We start from the raw sequence: 24,021 nt of genomic DNA, 5'->3' as shown, positions 1-24,021 counted from the left end.
ATGTGTTATAGAGTAGGTTGATCTATTAATTTGAAATTATAATTATATATATTAAAAATAAAATAAAATAAAACACATTTTATTAACTATTAATATATAATTTATTTCTTAAATAAATAAGATACCATTAATATTAATATATTTTTAAAAATAATTACATGTCCAGCCAATGTGCTTAGTCTTAGTCTTTGAAATGAACTGCAAGCGAAAACGGTATGACGTACTTCAAGAGCCTGTAAATCAGAGGTCCCAATCAAGCTAAGAGATGTTACGTATCAAACCGAGGGAGGGAAGAGCAGTGACGCATCGAACACAGTGGACGTATGAGGGATCGTCACTTAAGATCCCTGGAGATGACCAACACTCGAGCTCCTCGATTGTTTTCGGCAAGGTCTTTTGCCATTCGAAGAATGGTGCCTCTGGCGAAGCAGCCATGTTGGAAGATGCCCACTCTCTTCACACTCGGGTGCAACCCCAGCAACTTAGCCACCTCAAAGTCTGCTTCGGGTAGATCTGGAGTTGTTGTGCTATAAAATATGAGATGAGTGATTCGAGACTTGGACTGCCCCCACTCCTGGATGGCTTTTTCAGCTGCCTCTTTTGCTAGCCGGGCACCTCCATAGCCAACATTGCCTGTCGTGCATCCAACGATGGCACCTGCACGAACGCGCACACATCGGGATTCTTCTTCAGAATCTCCTCCGTAAGGTACATGTATCTTTGTTTTATTGCCGACCTTTCACCTGCATGGAGCCATAGGTATGATGATTAAAAAAACTAACATCATTTTTGTATCCAAAATCTAGGATGATTCATATTCATCACATGAACTTGTTTTTCCCACACAATTCTCTAATTTGTTAATATATATACCAAATTCATCACAATTCTCTAATTCTCTAATTTGTGTTATGCTCGTTACCGGTGATTCGAAAGTAGTAATCTGGATATGTGCTTTGATCCACAGCATTGGGTGGATTGGCAGTGCCGATAGCAAGGATCGAAGCGAAGCCATCTGCCCTCTGCAACTTCCTGAAACCTTCAAAATCAACGCCCCCCATCTCTGCTATGCTATGAGGAGGTTAATCCTAGTACCAAACCCTAGACAACAAATCTCAATATTTACTTTACTTTACTTTGTTGGTCTAGTCGAATAGCTATAAGAATTTCTAAATCTATGGCTATATAATGGATCAATTAGTCCAATACCATGGCTTCTATAGTCTAATACCATAATCTAATATGATGAATTATACTTGCTTTGTTTGAATATCTTGCGTCAACACCAACCAACCATACAACTGTTGTATCTTATTGTGGATGAATGGGTTTTGAATATTCATACATACTCCCGGAGAGGAAAGGACCATGATTATCCATCAAGTTGGTCCAAATTGAGTGACGCAACTTTGAAGCCGCCAATATATATGAGTAAGCCGGCAATGAGGAAAAGGAAAATAATTACTTTAATTTTTTGAAATGAAAATAATTTGGGCAATAGCTAAATCTTACTCCTTTATGGACCATTAATAAGTTATTTTAAGTGGCATTATTTTTCTTGAATAATGCTGATGACTTGATATAAATTCACTTATAGTAGCTAATAATAATTGTCCTCACTATTGATTTGACAATTAAATTATGATAAAAATAAATAAAAATTATACAACAAAACCATTATCTTATTATCTACTTTAATTAATCTATTTTTATTGCTTGTAAATTATTTTAGCATTTCTTAAATTTAATTATTTTTTAGAATAAATTAAATAAAATCAATAATACATTTACATTTATAAAATTAATGATATATGACAATAAAATTATATAAGTAAATCTACTTATTTTTTTAAACATTTTATTAATGGTTTTCAAGCATGGGAGGGAGAACATGAAACAAGTGAAAAGACCTTTAAGATATTCATTATATCCCTATCAAGTTCCTTTCTCTATTTAGTTTGTTTATCCATGACGATCCTTTTGGGGATTGGTTTGTTGAGTATTGGAATGATTGTCGCTACATTTAGAAATTATTGATGTTAAAATAGTTTAAATGACGTTTAGATGTGAAAAATTACAATGAGATTCAATTATTAATTGAGCCAGATTTTTATAAAACATGGGTGTTACTGCTTGAAAGTGGAGATATGCACCATGAAATATATTTATTTTGAATAACAAACGAATCTTAAATTTCACAACATTATTATAATATTATTGAGCAAATTTTATATTTTAATTTATTAATAAGTAAAAATGAATATGTTTATGATAAAGCCTATTTATTAATATTATGATTATAAATATGTTTTATATACTCAAAATATTAATAAAAATAAGGTATTTCTATTGGATATATTTTCTAAGTTTTATAAAAATATTCTAAATATAATGTTTTATGGTATTTATATTTTGGAATCACTTTCTATTGGTATCTTTTATTTTTAAATAGATACACTAAATAAAGGTATTTTAAATATTATATGTTATGGTTTCTATATTTTCTAATAAATCGGTACATATTTTCGAAATGTTTAAAATTATATATTTAATTATAATAATAGAATTTAAGAATTTAATAAAAACTTATTAATTTACATAAATGTTATATGGTAAGTAGATCTATTAATTTCCGCAACCCCAAATTTCAGAACTTCAGAATGTCGAAGAGTCAGAATTTTGGGACCTCGGAGGGTCAAAATATTGGGATGTCTAAAGGCTGAAATATCAGAGGTTCATTTAAAAGAAACTTGAGATAGCATGGAACTAGGGAAGCAAGACGAATTTCAAAACTTCAGAACTTGAGAACCTCGTAACTTCTTATCTTGGGATGTCGAAAGGCCAATTTTGTAACTTATTATTAATGAATCCTTTTTAAAAGCTACGAGGGTTGCTATGAGGACGCATTTACAAAGGAATTTGTTGGAAAAACCAAAGTATTATGACACCCTTTCTCTATCCCCGTACATGACACATGGTAGCAGTTGACTGACCCTCAGGAGTTTACGATGGCAAATAACATCAGCATGAAATTGTTGTATGCAGGACACATGGCAGTCAATTTTAGCATTATTAAGTGGCCTAATGGAGAAAATGCATGTGACATGTGTCACTACTAAGGAGATGCCACGTGGGGTTGAAGACACAAGTTTGATGTCATTCTAGAAGTATATTTCGGAGGTCAGAGATTTTGTAACTCGTCTCTAATTGAAATTTTTGAAAGATCTCGTATATGAAGCATCCGATGTTGTTGGCACTTAGTTGTGGAGCCCAAAGAACCAAGGGCATAGAGAAGGAACACAAGGAGATAGGCCCCAAGCAAGATATTCAGGGGCTTAGCACCTATGTGCTATGGAGGCACCACGTGGGTATTTTGAAGGTCAGATATTCTATAACTCGTCGCTAATTGAAATTTGAGAAAGGTATGATATAGGGAGCTTTCGATGTTGTTAGAACTCGGTCGTGGAGCCCAAAAAACCAAGGGCATAGACAGAAAAGCACGAGGAGATAGGCCCCCAACAGGATCCTGAAGGGCTTAGCACCTAAGTACTATTTCACCAGTTAGAGCACCCGGTCCTATGGTGGAAAAACTATAAGAGGTGAAGAGGGCCTACGGAATAGAAGATGGACAAGATCAGAGTATATGATATTGAGTGTGAGCTATTTGGATAACTCTGAGTGTGTGTGCATAAGCAGAATGAGAAGGTCAAGAGAAGAGATCTTGGGTGAGCATGTTGCTGCAGAGTTGTGTATTAGTGTAGACTATAGAGAAGAACAATGGGTTGCTACAGATTTTGTAGAGGACAAAGTGCTTCATGGGCCAAAAGGTTGCTTAGGAAAACATAGTTGAAAACAGGTAGAGAGGCTGCTAATTACAGTGTGCATAACGTTTTCGTTTGAGTGTGGCTTGGAGCCGACATACAAGAAGTTGGTGCTTCCATATCCAGTGGGTGTTTGAGAAGGCTTGGGGGTTGGTGCATCCTGCAAGTCGGTGCTTTCATAAATCCAAGGAGATGCAAGTTGGTTGTTGCAAAAAATCCATGAATTTGGTTATTTAGAGGGTGGTTCTAGTAGGATGATTAGGTGTGTGAAAAAGGATGGAGTTGGTTCTTCCTAGTAGTGGGTACTAGCAAACAATCAAAGGGAGTTGGCTCTTCTTGTGAGTGATGGCTCACTAACAGATTGATGTAATAGAGTAGGTGCTCTCATTTTTACTCCAATAACAACAACAATCTTTGGTGGTTTTTTCCTGGAAGGGTTTCCACGTTAAACATTCGTGTCTCATTTGTTTGCTTCTCCTGATGTGCATGCTTGTATTCATTGACATAGTTATTGTTATGGTTTGTTAATAGTTTATCTCTTATAATGGATGCCAAGTTTCAATGAGTAAAGATAAATTGGCATAAAATTTTAAATTAGTCTTAATATTGATTCACCCCCCTAGTATTAACATTGTTTCTAACAATTGGTATTAGAGCCAAGTTCCTTCATGGATAACTTAATCACTAGAAGGTATACCAAATGGAAGAAATCGCTAATCAAGTTTGGCTAACATCAGAAGTAGTTCCATTTTTAAATGGATCAGACGATGAGTCTTGGAAGATTAGAATGAAGCTTATTTAATGGTAATCAATGAATACATTTAGTTGTCTATGATATATGGAGAGAGGAATTAGTTCAATACATAAGCGAAGGAAATCATCATGAAAGGGTCTTCTAAGCCAAATGCTGATAAAGTGAGGCATTGTGAGTCAGGAAGGAAAATACTAGAGAAATTGCAATGTCTATATGGAGGAGAAATTTATGCAGCAACTGAGGAGGTCGGTGAACCCTTTTGCTCAAGCAATGAACTTGAATCTATGAAGGCTACTAACAATGAGAAAAGAACAAAGAAAAAGGCAAAGGCATCTCAAAGGAAAGATGCTCAAATTATTGAGAATCCTTCTTTCAATAAGGAAGTTTCTTCCCATCACTCTTGAGTTGATGAGGATGAATAATTAGATGAATGGCCATGTTACTCAGGAGGTAAACATTATGTAGATGTTCATGTGAATAACTTGAATATAGAGATAGTCATGCATCTAGTAGTAGTAATGAAGATAGACCCACTTTAGTAGCAATAAAATATGAGGGATCCTCTGAAGAGGAAGAGAGTGTTGGAAATAATACTGAGGGGGGGGGGGTGAATTAGTATTATCAAATTCTTTTCAATCTATCTTCCTTATTATACTTTGAATAATTCTTTAAATATTGATCATTACTTTGTATGTCAGTATCATAAAATAATGAGCAGGAACAAGAAAAGCAAATAGTCACACAAAAGAACACCAGATATAAGGTGGAAACCCAATGTGGGTGAAAACCACCTGCTGCAATATGTCTCTATCTTCTTTCAATTAAAAACTCCTTTTACAATGATTTTGTACTGGTGCAGTCCTTTACCAGTACGCAGGCTACAACCTGCAGAGAGCTACAACCCTCTCTCATTCTCCAGCTTCTCCTAGAAGGGAGATACAACCCCCTTAGCTCTTGTACTAGCCAAGATACTAGTACGTAGGTGTTGGCCTACTGAAGGCTACAACCTTCTCTTTCTTCTAGGGACCACATTTCATAAATTTTCAGACTGGATCCATGAACATCAATCAATCATCAAGTATATCTGCATCAAACAATCTCCTTTTCCCAATTAGCACTGAATCAAGTAAATCTATACAGCTATATCTTGGGTTTTGAATATTCATACATACTCCAGGAGAGGGGAGGAGAGGAGAGGAGACGAGACTGTAAATCAGAAACGTGTGGATGATGAATGGGTTTTGAATTTTTAGATTATCCATCAAGTCGGTCCCAATCGAGTGATGCAACTGTGAAGCCGCCCATATATATGAGTAAGTCGTCAATGAGGAAAAGGAATAAAATATAGTGAGTGACGTGACGTATCGAACACAGACACATACATACACAGCTGCATCAAGAGCATATACGTATCGAAAACGGTATGACATACTCCTCAACAGGAATGGGTTGGGTTTTGAATATTCATACTTCAAGAGCCTGTAACTGTAAATCAGATTCTCCGGCATCAAGTGGGTCCCAATCGAGCTAAGAGATATGTTACGTATCGAACCGAGCGAACACAGTGGACGTATATCCCTCATCTAATTAAGCTGTCGATTATTTAGTGAAATTATTGGAACTTCAAATCTTATGGGAGGGATTGAAATTATTAATATATTTTTAAAAATAATCTAAATATAAAAAAATTTAAATCCATGAAATATGTGGACGAATGGGTTTTGAATATTCATGCATACTCTACTCCAGGAGGAGACTGCACTAAATGAGAAACGTGTGAATGATGAATGGGTTTTGAATATTCATACATACTCGAGGAGAGGAGAGTGTTTTGAATGGGCTTTGAATATTCATACTCCAGGAGACTAATATTCATATTGAATATTAGTCTTTGAGACAAATTATTCATACTTGGGTTTTCAATGCGGGTTTGCTAGCCATGTGGCTGAGCCGATTTTCCACTATGACGTCCTCCCTCCTCTCTCTTGTCAAATTTCCAAGATCGCTTAAGATCTCCTCATCTAACTGATCCACTATTTAGTCAGAGTGCAAAATGAGTAAATATATTCCAAGATTGAATTCTATTAATTAAGAACCAAAAAAAAAAAATACTTAAAATTTGGAACTATGGAAAACGGAAGACTGTACTCTTTTCCTCTTATATGTTGCGGTGTATGTTGTTGATATTTATCAAGTTTTAAGGGTGCTTAATATTGACATTTAACATGGAGATGGTATCATACATGATTTAGGACAACAAACAAAAGGAAGAGTGTTCCACAAAGAAGAAGAGGTGTAAAGCCTATTTAACTAAACTGAAAATATACATCTATAATTTTATTAATATAAATGTCTAAAATTATTAATATTATATAATTTTTAAAATTAATGTAAATGTGTAAAATTTAAAATCTATGAAACGTTTTAGAAAAACATTTTAAAATCTAGGCTCACCACGGTTGATTTTCCATTGCCACAAGGCGTTGTCCAGATAATTTCAGTGTCAAGCTAAATGTTGGAAACGATGAATTCAAGATAATGCAGACTAGTGCGCAAACCATTTCCACAACGAATTTGTAACTATTTTGTAACTATTCTGATTGAACGGCTGAAACTTTTGCAATCATATAACATATAATCCTATGATGTACAAAGATGAGAGGTGGGAAAAGAGGGGAGTTGATTTCAGAGGGGAACGCCTTACGACGTAATTATATATTTAATTATAATAATAGAATTGAAGAATTTAATAAAAAAATATTAATTTACATAAATGTTATATGGTAGGTGGATATATTAATTTCAAATTATAATTATATATATTAAAAATAAGAAAAACACATTTTCTTAACCATTAAATGTATTTAAATTATAATATATAACTTATTTGTTAAATAAATAAGATATTATTAATATTATATAATTTTTAAAATTAATGTAAATGTCTAAAATTTAAAATCTATGAAACCTTTTAGAAAAATAAGGGTGGATGGGTTTTGAATATTCATACTTTACGAGAGTTTCTCCATCACATGTAACATGTTCTCACATACACCATAAATAAATAAAAATTATACACAACAATTACATGGTAACACAGGAGTGATATTTTATAGTTTATTTTATGTAGCCAAAGGCTTTTAATAGTTTAGAGTCTATTAGAATCTACCGTCACTTCCATTCATACTATTAAGATATAATTGGGTTGTATGAAAACATTGTTAATCTTTAGTGGTAGATGTTTGTATGGTTAATATTTCTCAGATCCTAAGGTTAAGATATGGTTTCTCCCCACACCCTAGGTCATATGTTACGAAGCTTCTCGATGGTCCACGGAAGTCATTCGATGTGACTTGATACCTCCATTCTGGATGACACTTCAGTTACAAGAGACCATGGATTTACCAGTGCCTCATCCAACTATGGATATAATATTGTAGATGACATTGCAGAGTGAAATGGGTGTAAAACCCTGGGGATCTTTAGATTTGGAAGATTTAGGAATTAAAGCAATGAAAGCGGAATTTAAGATTGGACATACCTTTTGGTTGTGGCGTGATTCTTCAACCACTTCTAGGATATCGTGCCCTATAAAGCTCCATGCGGCCTATAAAAATTCCATCGTAAAGTCATCTAGTCCCAGGGCCTTGTTTTTTGCCATTCCTTTGACCACCTCCTCAACTTCTTCCAACGTTATTGCTCTCATGAGGGCTAGGTTCAGGTCCCTTAAGATAAGATGAGGAATGTTTCTTGTAATCCTTTGGATGGCCTCTATTCGGTCGTGGGATGGTTCAGAAAGGAGGGATTTGAAGTGATTCACAACCAGGTCCTCCACTTCCTCATGTTGGACCACTCAATTCCCAGCTTCGTCCTTTAAAGAGTAGATTTAATTATGTCATCGATGTTGAATCATGGCTTTATGGAAGAATCGAGTGTTTCGTTCTCCTTCACACAACCATTTGACCCTTGATTTTTGCTTCCATAATATCTCTTCCTTATTTCTTCGTTCTTCTAATTGATTGATTAATCACCCCTCCTCTTCCACAAGATTGTCAGATCTGCCCTGCTGGATGATTTGTTGTTGGAGATCTTTCATTTTATTGGTTAGCTGGTGTTGGTCTTTCATGATGTGGCCAAACTCTTCCTAGTTCCATTTCTTGATGTTTTGTTTGAGCTCCTTTAACTTTAGCTAATAGGTATGCATGTGGTTCCTTCCTTGCTCTTCATTGTTGTTCCACCACCCTTCTATTTTCTTCATGAAGTTGGGGTTCCTTAGACAAAAGGCTTCAAATATGAAGGGGCATTTCTTAGGACCTATTTTTAAAGTGATCATGTTGGGTCCCTATAATACTAGTGATTACCCCATTACTATTGTAGTTATACCCCTTATTAATATTGTTGTGCCCCTATTGCCCCCATATTGTTATTACTGTGCCCCATAGAATTCCTCTATTGTTATTTTTGTGGCTTTATATTATTATTGTTAGGTCGGCTGGATTATATTGTGACTCTTTAGACTCCTATATATAAAAAGGAGGTTTTTTCATTTGAATCATCCAAGAACTATTCATTTATGTAATTTAAAGGAGGTTGCCCCCTCGAAGAGGCTGAATTCTAAGGCGTTGATCTATCTTTTCTTGAGCTGTTTTCATAACAATTGGTATCAGAGCTTTGGATTCTAGGGTTTCACTGCTCCAAACAGGTCATCGTGGCATTTTTGCTATAACCTTTTTTCTGTGACATTTCAAAAGTCGCAAAGAAACCCATTTGAGAAGAGATCGCGTTGAACTTTGGGTCTGAATTTCAGAGCTTTTCGCGTGATATTTGCGGAGATATGATCTGAGGAAGTTGGTCTTTTTGCAGACTCCTGAATCACATTCAAAACAGGTGACCTGGGGAAAATCATCATAACTTTCTCTCTGGGGATCGGATTGAAATTTCGTAAGAAGGTACAGAAAGAGGACGGACTTTAGTTTCTTGTATGCATGTTTCAGATCCAAGGGTTGAAACAGTGACTCGTGGCACGTCGTACAAGTTCGCTCTACTGAACTAGTCTATAAGAAAGGAGATTTCACATAACTCTTCCTTGGAGAATTCAATTTGGGTCAGACTTGTGGCATTGGAAAGAGGACACAGAGGGCTAATACAGCTCACAAATTCAAAACTAGATGATTGGAAAGTACAGAGATACATCAGAGGCAATATCGAGCTCTTACAAAGTGAAAAAATGTGTGTAAATTTTCTTAAATTTTTGCTTAAGCTTGGTTTGAAAATTTATTTTGAAGGAATTCAAAGGGCATAGTAGAGCATTATTATCGGTAACTGATGCCCCGAGGAAAGAAAATTCAAACACCTAGTAAGGAACCTGAAAGCTCTAGCATGACTCATGAAGAAGAGGAAGAAATGCAACATGATATAAGAAAATTACAAGACCAAGTGCAACAACTGTCCCTTGCACAAAAAGGAACATAATCTAAGTTGGATGGTTTAAAGAAAGATGTAGAAGCTAATATGGATGGTTTAAAGAAAGGTGTATAAGCTAAGATGGACTGTTTAAATAAAGGCGTAGAAGCTAAGATGATTGACGTGGAAGCTAAGATGATGATTTGAAGATAGATTTGAAAACAGACATGGACGAATTGAAGCTAAATATGAATAAGTTGCTACAAGAAAGGGTCCCTAAGGGTGAAAGGGTACTAAAGGAAACTCATGATGAGAACAAAAGAAATGTTAATCATGATTCCATAGACGCTAATGTTGGATCGAAGACTCACCATATTTCAAAAATCGATATGAGGAAGTTTGATGGCAAGGATCCTGCCACATGGATATTACAGATGGAGCAATTCTTCGATCTCAATAATATGCAAAACACACAAAAGGTATGTATGGAAACTTTATATTTGGAATGAAATCAGTTTCTATGGTATCAATGGCTTTGCTCTCGTAAATCATTTATCACTTGGGCAATTTTTACGGAAGAATTGATAGCACATTATGAGGATACAAAAAGCAACACTTTTTTTAGCCAATCGATAAGTCTCAAACAAAAGGGTTCAATAATGGAGCACATTGAGGAGTTCCAAAAATTGAACATAAGGGTAAAAGATATTCCAGAGGAGCATAGGATTGATGTGTTCATAGGGTCTTTAAAGGATAATATCCAACATGATTATTCGCCTTTGGGAACCTGATTCATTAGAGAAGGCATTCAGGTTAGCAAGAAAAATGGAAAGCAAAATTATGGCAACCAGGAAGCATACCACTCACAACTATAAAGAAGGAAGTGTTGTTGCCCCTAGTCTTCCACAACCTATAAAGTTGACACCACAACAATTGGAAGAAAAAAGAGCAAAAGGGCTTTGTTATAGTTGTGATAGCAAATACACTAAAGGTCATAAGTGTGCTGAGAAGAAATTATTCTACATAGATTGTGAAGAGGAAGAAGAAAAGGAGCAAGAAAGGTCAATAGAAGAGGATATACTCCAGGAACAAAGCCTAGATGAAGAACAAATAAATCCGACCATATCTTGTAATGCATTGGCTGGAATTACCACTCCTCAAACCATCAAGATAGAAGGACAAATCAAGAAGAAAAAGGTAATAGTGTTGATTGATTCAGGAAGCACCCACAATTTTATTCATTGTAAGGTAGCAAAAGAATTGAATTGCTTCCTATATCCATCACCAGAGTGTCAAGTGATGATTGCAAATGGAGGAACAATAAATTTCTCTGGAAAGTGCCATAATATCAAGCTATCCATGGGAGAATATGTATTGACTAGCACAATGCTTTCCATTCCAATGGGAGGTGCTGATGTTGTACTAGGAGTCCAATGGCTACAATCCCTGGGTACAATAGCTTTTAATTTTCAAGAACTTTTCATCAAATTTTCTATGGAAGGAAAGGAAGTTGAATTAAGGGGTATTGCAGGGAAACCACGAAAGATAATGAACTCTAATAGTATGACAAAGCTTCTAAAAAAGGAGCAAAGAGGTGTAATTGCACAATTATGCTCGTTAGATGTTTCCACATCAGAATCATCTATTTCTCCAGATCTCCAAAAAGTCCTGGACAATCATTCCAAGGTATTTGAGACTCCCAAAGGTCTCCCACCTATGCGTGATCATGATCATGCTATTCATCTGATTCCAGGAAGTGTTCCTCCAAACATCAGGCCGTACAGATATCCCTATGTCCAAAAGAGTGAAATTGAACGTATGGTTGCAGAAATGCTAGAGGCTGGTATAATTCAACCGAGTCAAAGTTCTTTCTCTGCTCCAGTAGTATTGGTGCACAAGAAGGATGGATCATGGCGCATGTGTCCGTATTATAGGGAGCTCAACAAGCTCACTATTAAAGATAAGTTCCCCATTCCTGTCATTGATGAATTACTGGATGAATTGCATGGATCAATTTACTTCACCAAGTTGGATCTTCGTTTAAGATATCATCAAATCAGAATGAAGACTGAAGACATTCCGAAAATAGCATTTAGAACTCATGAGGGTCATTATGAATTTTTGGTCATGCCTTTTGGCCTTACCAATGCACCTTCAACATTTCAAGGTTTGATGAATTCAATTTTCAAACCATTCCTTAGAAAATTTGTGTTAGTATTTTTTGATGATATACTAATCTACAGCAAGTCTTGGAAGGATCATGTTGAACATGTTGACAAGGTGCTACAACTATTGAAGGAGAAACAATTATATGCAAAAAGATCCAAATGTTTCTTTGGAGTCCAGGAGGTGGAATATCTGGGTCATATTGTATCTCATGAAGGAGTTAAGGTAGACCCTAGCAAAATTAAAGCCATTAAGGAATGGAAAATCCCCACATCCATAAAGCATCTGCGAGGATTTCTTGGGTTGACAGGGTATTATCGCAAGTTTGTTAAGAATTATGGGAGAATAATAGCACCTCTAACAACATTATTGAAGAAAGATGCATTTTCATGGACTCCGGAAGCAACAAAGGCCTTTGAACATCTTAAAGAGGCAATGTGCCAAGCACCGGTCTTAGCTACACTGGACTTCACAAAAACCTTTATTGTGGAATGTGATGCTTCAGGAAATGGAATTGGTGTTGTTCTAATGCAAGATGAAAGACCCATTGCTTTTGAAAGTCGTCCAATCAAGGGAAAGTTTTTAAGCAAAGCTATTTATGAGAAGGAAATGTTGGCAATACTCCATGCACTTAAGAAATCGCGACCCTACCTAATGCGAGACACTTCAAGGTAAAAACGGATCCTGATAGCCTTAAATACCTTTTACAACAAAGATTATCCTCTGAAGAGCAACAAAAGTGGGTCACAAAGATGCTGGGTTATGTCTTTGAAATCATCTACAAAAAAGGGAAGCAAAATGTGGTGGCATATGCACTCTCAAGAAAGGATGAGGATGTGGAAGCATTGTTGTGCGCCATTTCTATTGTCCAACCAGATTGGATAAACGAAGCAAGGGAGGAATGGAAGAATAACGAAGAAGTGTGGGGACTTATTCGAAAGTTACAACAAGATTCTAGTACGTCTGGTACATTTAGCTGGAAAAATGATTCGTTATGGTACAAAGATCGCTTATACCTCTGTAAGAATTCCTAGCTAAAACAAAAGATTCTTATGGAATTGCACACTTCTCCCTTAGGAGGGCACTCGGGATTTTTAAAAAGTTACCACAGGGTTAAGAAGGAATTTTTTTGGGATGGCCTTAAATCAGATATTCAAAAGTTTGTGGCTGAATGTTTTGTTTGCCACCAAAATAAAGTTGAAACAATTAAGACACCGGGTCTATTACAACATTTATCCATTCGAAGCCAACGTTGGGAGGATGTTTCAATGGATTTTATCACAGGTTTACCCAAGTCTGAGGGAAAGAGTGTCATCATGGTGGTAGTTGACAGACTTACCAAGTATGCACACTTTTGTGCATTATCACATCCATTTAAAGCCAATACAGTTTCTACTGCATTTATGGAAACAATTCAAAAGCTACATGGAAACCCAAAGATTATTGTGAGTGACAGAGATCCCATTTTCACTGGAAATTTTTGGACATAATTATTTTCTTGTCTTGGTACTCAGTTAGCTCATAGCTTATCTTATCATCCTCAATCTGATGGGCAAACTGAGATAGTAAACAAATGTTTGGAAGGATATCTTTGTTGCTTTGTATCTGATAAACATACACAATGGGTCAAATGGTTGCCTTTGGCTGAATGGTGGTATAACACTTCCTTCCATTCAGCAACAAAAATGACCCCATTTATGGCACTTTATGGGTATCAACCACCATCCATCACATCATATTTAAGAGAAAATTCTAAGGTTCAGGCAGTGGAATATCACATCGAACATCAACAACAAGTCCTCCAACTCTTAAAGGATAACCTCGTGTTGGCACAGAATAGAATGAAACAACATGCAAATCAACATCGCAGTGAAAGAAGTTTTGATGTAGGTGATTGGGTATTCCTATGGCTACAACCATATAAGCAAATGTCCCTAAAGCAAGCTAAGAAGGATAATAAATTATCACCAAAGTATTATGGTCCGTACAAGGTGTTGCAAAAGATTGGTACTATGGCATGCAAAGCAGCTTCTTGATTGCACCCAGTTTTCCATGTTTCATGTTTAAAGAAGGTTATAGGCGACAAGCTCCCAGTTTGAACAATATTGCCAGAACTTGACGAGGAAGGAAAAATTATATTGGAACCAGAAGCAGTCATAGAAACAAGAAATTGACAGCTACGAAATTGTTCAATTTCAAAGTATCTTATAAAGTGGAAGAACTTATCCCCTGAAGATTCCACATGGGAGGATGAGAATTTTATGCAGAAGTATCCAGAACTACTCAAGCGTTGAGGACAACACCGTTTTGAAGGAGAGGGGCATGTTGGGTCCCTATAATACTAGTGATTACCCCATTACTATTGTAGTTATACCCCTTATTAATATTGTTGTGCCCCTATTGCCCCCATATTGTTATTACTGTGCCCCATAGAATCCCTCTATTGTTATTTTTGTGGCTTTATATTATTATTGTTAGGTCAGCTGGATTATATTATGACTCATACTCCTATATATGAAAGGAGGTTTTTTCATTTGAATCATCCAAGAATTAGTTCATTTTCTTGAGTTGGTTTCATAACAGATCCCCATGTGCATTGGCCAGTGATCATATCCCATGAAAGGTAGGATCGAGGCATCAAAGAATATATACCTAGTGATCACATGCTTTGAGTTCAAGAACGGGTCCAAATGTCATGTGTTTTGGTGGACTCCTCCCCTTCTATTGTTCCAGGTGTAGACTCCATTATTGGTTGACAGATCCACAAGGTGTAGATCCATAATGAGATCCCCAAATGCTTCCATGTCTACCATTGTTTGACAGATTCCTCCTTTCTTCTCTTCCAATGATGATATCATGTTGAAGCCACCCCTACTATCTAGAGATCATCTAGATACACTTGTCATAGTTTTGTGAGTTTCTAGAGGAAAACCCCTTTTTCTCCCCAAATTTGAGGCCCATAACCTGCTGTCAATAGTACCCAATCTCTCGATCCAATATGGCGAAATTTTCCTATGAGTATTCTCAGGAGGCTAAACCAATCCTCAAATAATATTTTAGCAGGGCTCCGTTGGATAACTAGGCCTCCAGCACTACCTTTGGCATCTTGAGCTAGTTCTTCATAACGGGGTTTGTAACTCTTCAGAATTTTGTTTAGATTTTTTTATGCAATCTTGGTTTCTTGAATCACCATAATAGTTAGCTTATCCCTTTTGAGCCTATCCTTCAAATACCTTTGTTTTCCCCTGTTGTTGAGGCCTATTACATTCCAGGATGTAATTATCATTTCAGGGGTTTTCTAAGTTGGTGGAAGACTGCCGACAGTGGCACCACCCTTCCAGAGTTTACTAGCATTTCTCCTACCATCTGTATGGATTCATTTAAATTTTTCCTTCCTCGCTTTTTCCCTCCATTCCGTTTGAGATCCTTGTTCCCAAACTTGGCTTTCTTGGGATCTAAAATGCTCTGGTTGGTCTATAGTTGTCATTCTCTACATGGCCTTGTATTGTTGAAAGGTGTATTTGTCTCTCGTCTGGCTGCTCCCACTCATTCAATAATATTCTCATTACTTCATCTTCTATGCTGGGATCCTCATTTTGGTTGTCGATCTGCATGTTGGCCTGTTCAAATGTTTGTGTGTTGCCTTCTTTGTCTTGGGGTTCCTCTTGGACTTTTATCTTTGTAGTGTTCCCTCTCTTTTTTGCGGTTGGTTGGTTTTCCAAGCCCACATTTTCGTTTTGGACTTCCATACGCTCCTCCTCCTCCTGTGAGATGTCATATCAATTTTTGTTTCACAGGCATTTACTACTTGGAGGTTTGTTGGGAGTTTGTTGATTCCTCTAGTTTAGTTTCTTCCTATGAACTTCTTGAAAACCCTTCATGTCCTTTTCTGTTTTTTCCTATCTGTTTGCATTGGTTGCTTCTTGAGGTTCATACTAGTTGAGAGGGCATTCACGAAACATGTGCCCATACTCATGGCATCTAAGACATGTGAAGGGTATATGCTCGTAGTCCACGGGTTTCTGCCAAATGTCATCATGGTATTCAAGCTCAATGAATTCAGGGAGTCTTAGTTATATTCATGTAGACGCAGATCTTGGCATAAGAGGTATATCTTCCCCACCATGTGGAATCTGCAACCTTAACAAAGTTTCCAATGGAGTTTCTAATCGTCGCTAAGATCTCCGGATCCCAAAATTATACCAGTAAAGAAAATAATCTAACCCAGACTCGTGCTGCTAAGATTTTGTCCTAATTAGGATTATAACATTCTTTCCAATGCCTCATAAAGAGACCTCCATTGTTAAAAAAGTATGGTCCATTTTTTAAAACCCTTTTTTTGTCCTCCATATTGGTCAAAATCATGGTAAAGAAGCCTTTAGCCCTCAAATTGAGCTCAATATGACCTTTTGGATGCCATTTTTGTTGGAACATTTCATCAAGTCCCTTTCTGTGGGCCAAGCCCCTATAAATTTACATATTAGTCGATGGTATTTCATGTACTTCCTGTATGTGTCTAGCTTGTTGTTGGGTATGACAAATCACAGTTTTTTGGCAACCCATCGAAGACACTGCCCACACAAGCATGCTTGCCACTGGACACCGAGGATAGGAAGGCCTTTGTCATTTCATCCACGATTTCCTGGCACCACTTCTCCTTGACTTCTTGTTTCACTAGCTGCTATGTTTTAGTAGGAGGGGATCTGTCCGAACCCCCCCCCCAGCAAGTGTACTCATGCCTCTATCAGAAGTCCAGAGTGAGGTAGGTGCAGATGAAGGGATTGCCGCAACCGTAGGTCTGTTGCAAGGGAGTGAGTGTTTTCATATTGAAACCCTAGCTGAGATCACATGTCCAAGGATATCTAAAACAATTTTAAATATATTTATTTTGAATAATAAACTAGTTTTAAATTTTATAAAATATTATAATTATGGGGGGGCAATATTTATATTTTAATCTATTTATAAATAAAAATGAATATGTTTATCATAAAACATATTTATTAATATTAGAAAATGATTATGAATATTATGATTATAGATATGTTTTATATAGTTAAATATCAAAATATTAATAAAAAGTGGATATTCATATCATATTTATGAAAAATGTATATGTATGGGGATCAATTCTAAGCTTTATAAAATATTTTGAATATCATGTTTTATGGTATTTATATTTTTGAATCAATCAATATTAATGCATTTTCTTAAACTATTGGATAAATTTTAGATTAAATAAAAATATTTTAAATATTTTATTTTATGGTATTTATATTTTGTAGCTATTTATTATTCATACATATTTTCCAAATAGTTAAAATTATATATTTAATTAGGAGATGTGTACTTTGTCTGTCTCTCCACAAACTTTAATTTTTAGTTAATGTCGGCCAAAATAAAAATCTAAAAAATAAATATCTAAATAACCATACAAAACATATAAATAATGTCTCAAATACAATTAACTCATTTTTTTATATATATATGTTGAATATGAAAATTTACCTTCAACAAAAAAATTAACCACATTAAAATTATAAATTAGGTAAAACTTTAAACATCTTTACTCTTTACTAAAGTCAATATGATTTCTTAAATCAAAGTAAAAAGGTAAATTCAAGACAAAGAATATAAAATCTTGCTCCAAAATCTTTTAATATTTCTTTTAATTAAATATTTGTAAAATGAATCTTTAAAAGGAAAACCATATCGTATTTATATATTAAAATATTTAAAGCCATAAATATTTGCACGTCAAAGTTGTAATCTTTGAAAACATTAATTTGATGTAGTTTTAATATAAATTTTGTTATCATGCCATGTAAAAAATATCATTAAATCTAATATTAATATTGAAAGATTAATATTCATATCAATATTATTACTAAATCTAATATTAGTATTGATATATTATAATACAGAAATGGAGGTTTAGAGATAGAGAAATGGAGGTTTAGAGATAGAGGGAGTGAGAGAAAGGGAGAGAGAGGGAGGTAGGACAGAAAGGGAGAGAGAGGAAGGAAGAGAGAGAGGACTTGAGAGGTAGCGAGAGGAAGAAGCAAAGAAGGAGGGATAGAGAGATTGAGTTTGAAGGGGAGAGAGGGATAACAACCAAAAGAAATAACAAGGATATAACAGCCATAAGAATCATATATGAACAAACGAATTTACAAATGAAATACCAAGGAGAATGATCTCTTATTAATGAATGCATATGCAAACCAGGTTCGGGACTTCCATGAAACACATCACCATAGATTGGATGTTGGGTCCCTATAATACTAGTGATTACCCCATTAATATTGTAGTTATGCCCCTTATTTATATTGTTGTGCCCCTATTACCCCCATATTGTTATTTATGTGCCCCTTAGAATCCCTCTATTGTTATTTTTGTGGCTTTATATTATTATTGTTAGGTCGGCTGGATTATATTGTGACTCCTTAGACTCCTATATATAGAAAGGAGGTTTTGTCATTTGTATCATCCAAGAATTGTTCATTTATGTAATGTAAAGGAGGTTGCCCCCTCGAAGAGGCTGAATTCTAAGGCGTGGATTTATCTTCTCTAACTTTTCTTGAGCTGGTTTCATAACATTTGGTATCAGAGCTTCGGATTCTAGGGTTTCGCTGCTCCAAACAGAGCTTTTCGCACGATATTTTCAGAGATATGATCTGAGGAAGTTGGCCTTTTTGCAGACTCCTGAATTACATTCAAAACAGGTGATCTGGGGAAAATCGTCATAACTCTCTCTCTGAGGATCGGATTGAAATTTTGTAAAATGGTACAGAAAGAGGACGGACTGTAGTTTCTTTATATGTGTTTCAGATTCAAAGGTTGAAACAGTGACTCGTGGCACGTCATACAAGTTAGCTCTACTGAACCATTCTAAAAGCAAGTCACTGTGGGAGATTTCACATAACTCTTCCTTGGAGAATCCAATTTGGCTCAGACTTGTGGCATTGGAAAGAGGACACAGAAGGCTACTACAGGTAGAAATTTTAGAACTGGATGATTCGAAATTACAGAGATACATCAGATTCAATATCAGGTTTCTATAAAGTGAAAAAAGGAACCTGAAAGCTCTAGCATGACTCATGAAGAAGAAGAAGAAATGCTACATGATATATGAAAATTACAAGAACAAGTGCAACAAATGTCACGCTCACAAAAGCTAACAGAAGCTAAGATAAGTGGCGTGGAATCTAGGATAAAAGGCATGGAATCTAAGATGGATGATTCGAAGACAGATTTGAAGAGAGACATGGCAGATTTGAAGACAGATATGGAAGAATTGAAGAAGTTGCTACAAGAAAGTGTCACTAAAGGTGAAAAGGTAGTAAAGGAAACTCATGATGAGAACAAAAGAAATGTTAATCATGATACCATAGACGTTAATGTTGGATCGAAGACTCACCATGTTCCAAAAATCGATATGAGGAAGTTTGATGGCAAGGATCCCGCCACATGGATATTACAGATGGAGCAATTCTTCGATCTCAATAATGTGCAAAACACACAAAAGGTACGTATGGCAACTTTATATTTGGAACCAAATCAGTTTGTATGGTATCAATGGCTTTGTTCTCGTAAACAATTTATCACTTGGGGAATTTTTACGGAAGAATTGATAGCACATTATGAGGATACAAAAAGCAACACTTTTTTTAGCCAATTGATAAGTCTCAAACAAAAGGGTTCAATAATGGAGCACATTGAGGAGTTCCAAAAATTGAACATAAGGGTAAAAGATATTCCAGAGGAGCATAGGATTGATGTGTTCATAGGGTCTTTAAAGGATAATATCCAACATGATGTGCGCCTTTGGGAACCTGATTCATTAGAGAAGGCATTCAGGTTAGCAAGAAAAATGGAAAGCAAAATTATGGCAACTAGGAAGCACACCATTCACAACTATAAAGACGGAAGTGTTGTTGCCCATAGTCTTCCACAACCTACAAGGTTGACACCACAACAATTGGAAGAAAAAAGAGAAAAAGGGCTTTGTTACAATTGTGATAGCAACTACACAAAAGGTCATAAGTGTGCTGAGAAGAAATTATTCTACATAGATTGTGAAGAGGAAGAAGAAAAGGAGAAAGAAAGGTCAAAAGAAGAGGATATATTCCAGGAACAAAGCCTATATGAAGAACAAATAAATCCGACCATATCTTGTAATGCATTGGTGGGAATTACCACTCCTCAAACCATCAAGATAGAAGGACAAATCAAGAAGAAAAAGGTAATAGTGTTGATTGATTCAGGAAGCACCCACAATTTTATTCATTGTAGGGTAGCAAAAAATTGAATTGCTTCCTATATCCAGCACCAGAGTGTCAAGTGATGATTGCAAATGGAGGAACAATAAATTGTTCTGGAAAGTGCCATAATATCAAGCTATCCATGGGATAATATGTATTGACGAGCCCAATGCTTTCCATTCCAATGGGAGGTGCTGATGTTGTACTAGGAGTCCAATGGCTACAATCCTTGGGTACAATAGCTTTTAATTTTCAAGAACTTTTCATTAAATTTTCTGTGGAAGGAAAGGAAGTTGAATTAAGGGGTATTGCAGGGAAACCATGAAAGATAATCAGCTCTAATGGCTTGACAAAGCTTCTAAAAAAGGAGTAAAGAGGTGTCATTGCACAATTATGTTCGCTAGATGTTTCCACATTGGAAACATCTATTTCTCCAGATCTCCAAAAAGTCCTGGACAATCATTCCAAGGTATTTGAGACTCCCAAAGGTCTCCCACCTATGCGTGATCATGATCATGCTATTCATCTGATTCCAGGAAGTGTTCCTCCAAACATCAGGCCGTACAGATATCCATATGTCCAAAAACGTGAAATTGAACGTATGGTTGCAGAAATGCTAGAGGCTGGTATAATTCAACCGAGTCAAAGTTCTTTCTCAGCTCCAGTGGTATTGGTGCACAAGAAGGATGGATCATGGCGCATGTGTCCATATTATAGGGAGCTCAACAAGCTCACTATTAAAGATAAGTTCCCCATTCCTGTCATTGATGAATTACTGGATGAATTGCATGGATCAATTTACTTCACCAAGTTGGATCTTCGTTCGGGATATCATCAAATCAGAATGAAGATTGAAGACATTCTGAAAACAACATTTAGAACTCATGAGGGTCATTATGAATTTTTTGTCATGCCTTTTGGCCCTACCAATGCACCTTCAACATTTCAAGGTTTGATGAATGCAATTTTCAAACCATTCCTTAGAAAATTTGTGTTAGTATTTTTCGATGATATACTAATCTACAGCAAGTCTTGGAAGGAGCATGTTGAACATGTTGACAAGGTGCTACAACTATTGGAGGAGACACAATTATATGCAAAAAGATCCAAATGTTTCTTTGGAGTCCAGGAGGTGGAATATTTGGGTCATATTGTATCTCATGAAGGAGTTAAGGTAGACCCTAGCAAAATTAAAGCCATTAAGGAATGGAAAATTCCCACATCCATAAAGCATCTGCGAGGATTTCTTGGGTTGACAGGGTATTATCGCAAGTTCGTTAAGAATTATGGGAGAATAGCATCACCTCTAACAACATTATTAAAGAAAGATTCATTTTCATGGACTCCGGAAGCAACAAAGGCCTTTAAACATCTTAAAGAGGCAATGTGCTAAGCACCAGTCTTAGCTACACCGGACTTCACAAAAACCTTTATTGTGGAATGTGATGCTTCAGGAAATGGAATTGGTGTTGTTTTAATGCAAGATGAAAGACCCATTGCTTTTGAAATTCATCCAATCAAAGGAAAGTTTTTAAGAAAAGCCATTTATGAGAAGGAAATGTTGGCAATACTCCATGCACTTAAGAAATGGCGACCCTACCTAATGGGAAGACACTTCAAGGTAAAAACGGATCATGATAGCCTTAAATACTTTTTAGAACAAAGATTATCCTCTGAAGAGCAACAAAAGTGGGTCACAAAGATGTTGGGTTATGACTTTGAAATCATCTACAAAAAAGGGAAGAAAAATGTGGTGGCAGATGCACTCTCAAGAAAGGATGAGAATATGGAAGCATTGTTGTGTTCCATCTCTATTATCCAACCAGATTGGATAAACGAAGCAAAGGAGGAATGGAAGAATGGCGAAGAAGTTTGGGGACTTATTCAAAAGCTACAACAAGATTCCAGTACTTCTGATACATTTAGCTGGAAAAATGATTCGTTATGGTACAAAGATCCATGGAAAATTTTAGGGGCTAATGTTCGCCCAGTGGGCTAATTTTCCATGATTTTTCCACAAAAAAGATTCGCCAATTTCCAATTTTATAAAAGACGATTCGCCCAAATTTTAGAATATAAAATTATTTTACCTTAAAAATTGCCAACATTATATAGAGACTATATATAAAATAATTATAAATTTGATTAATTTTACAAATATATCAATAAACATTTATAATTTGCATATTAGGGATTAGTGAGATTCGCCAATGTTTTAAACTTCAAGAAAATTTTCCATCCTTAAAATTTTCCTTGCAAAGATCGCTTATACCTTTGTAAGAATTCCCAGCTAAAACAAAAGATTCTTATGGAATTGCACACTTCTCCCTTAGGAGGGCACTCGGGATTTTTAAAAACTTACCACAGGGTTAAGAAGGAATTTTTTTGGGATGGCCTTAAATCAGATATTCAAAATTTTGTGGTGGAATGTTTGGTTTTCCAACAAACTAAAGTTGAAACAATTAAGACACCGGGTCTATTACAACCTTTATCCATTCCAAGCCAACGTTGGGAGGAGGTTTCAATGGATTTTATCACAGGTTTACCCAAGTCTGAGGGAAAGAGTGTCATCATGGTGGTAGTTGACAGACTTACCAAGTATGCACACTTTTGTGCATTATCACATCCATTTAAAGCCAGTACAGTTTCTACTGCATTTATGGAAACAGTTCAAAAGCTACATGGAAACCCAAAGATTATTGTAAGTGACAGAGATCCCATTTTCACTGGAATTTTTTGGACAGAATTATTTTCTTGTCTTGGTACTCAGTTAGCTCATAGCTCATCTTATCATCCTCAATCTGATGGGCAAACTGAGATAGTAAACAAATGTTTGGAAGGATATCTTCGTTGCTTTGTATTTGATAAACAGACACAATGGGTCAAATGGTTGCCTCTGGCTGAATGGTGGTATAACATTTCCTTCCATACACCAACAAAAATGACCCCATTTATGGCACTTTATGGGTACCAACCACCATCAATCACATCATATTTAAGAGAAAATTCTAAGGTTCAAGCAGTGGAACACCACATCAAACATCAACAACAAGTCCTCCAACTCTTAAAGGATAACCTCGTGTTGGCACAAAATAGAATGAAACAACAGGCAGATCAACATCGCAGTGAAAGAAGTTTTGATGTAGGTGATTGGGTATTCCTACCGCTACAACCATATAAGCAAATGTCCCTAAAGCAAGCTAAGAAGGATAATAAATTATCACCAAAGTATTATGGTCCGTACAAGGTGTTGGAAAAGATTGGTACTATGGCATACAAATTGGAGCTTCCTGCAGCTTCTCGATTGCATCCAGTTTTCCATGTTTCATGTTTAAAGAAGGTTATAGGCGACAAGCTCCCAGTTCAAACAATATTGCCAGAACTTGACGAGGAAGGAAAAATTATACTCGAACCGGAAGCAGTCACAGAAACAAGAAATCGACAGCTACGAAATCGATCAATTTCAGAGTATCTTATCAAGTGGAAGAACTTATCTGCTGAAGATTCCACATGGGAGGATGAGAATTTTATGCAGAAGTATCCAGAACTGCTCAAGCGTTGAGGACAACACTTTTTTGAAGGAGAGGGGCATGTTGGGTCGCTATAATACTAG

The 24,021-nt window shown here is 36.0% G+C and overlaps 1 pseudogene; it reads right to left on the bottom strand.

The window, feature by feature from the left end:
- Positions 1–334: 334 nt before the first annotated feature.
- LOC149156356 (pinosylvin synthase pseudogene) lies at positions 335–1,061 on the bottom strand (annotated as a pseudogene).
- Between the last annotated feature and the right edge of the window lie 22,960 nt (positions 1,062–24,021).

The sequence above is a fragment of the Pinus tabuliformis genome, chromosome 9, assembly GCF_031772625.1.
Source record: "Pinus tabuliformis cultivar Carrire ecotype Pingquan chromosome 9, CPIR1, whole genome shotgun sequence".
In the NCBI taxonomy this organism is placed as follows: Eukaryota; Viridiplantae; Streptophyta; class Pinopsida; order Pinales; family Pinaceae; genus Pinus; species Pinus tabuliformis.
The sequence above is the reverse complement of the archived record's forward strand: the minus strand, read 5'-3'. Positions and strand labels throughout refer to the sequence as shown.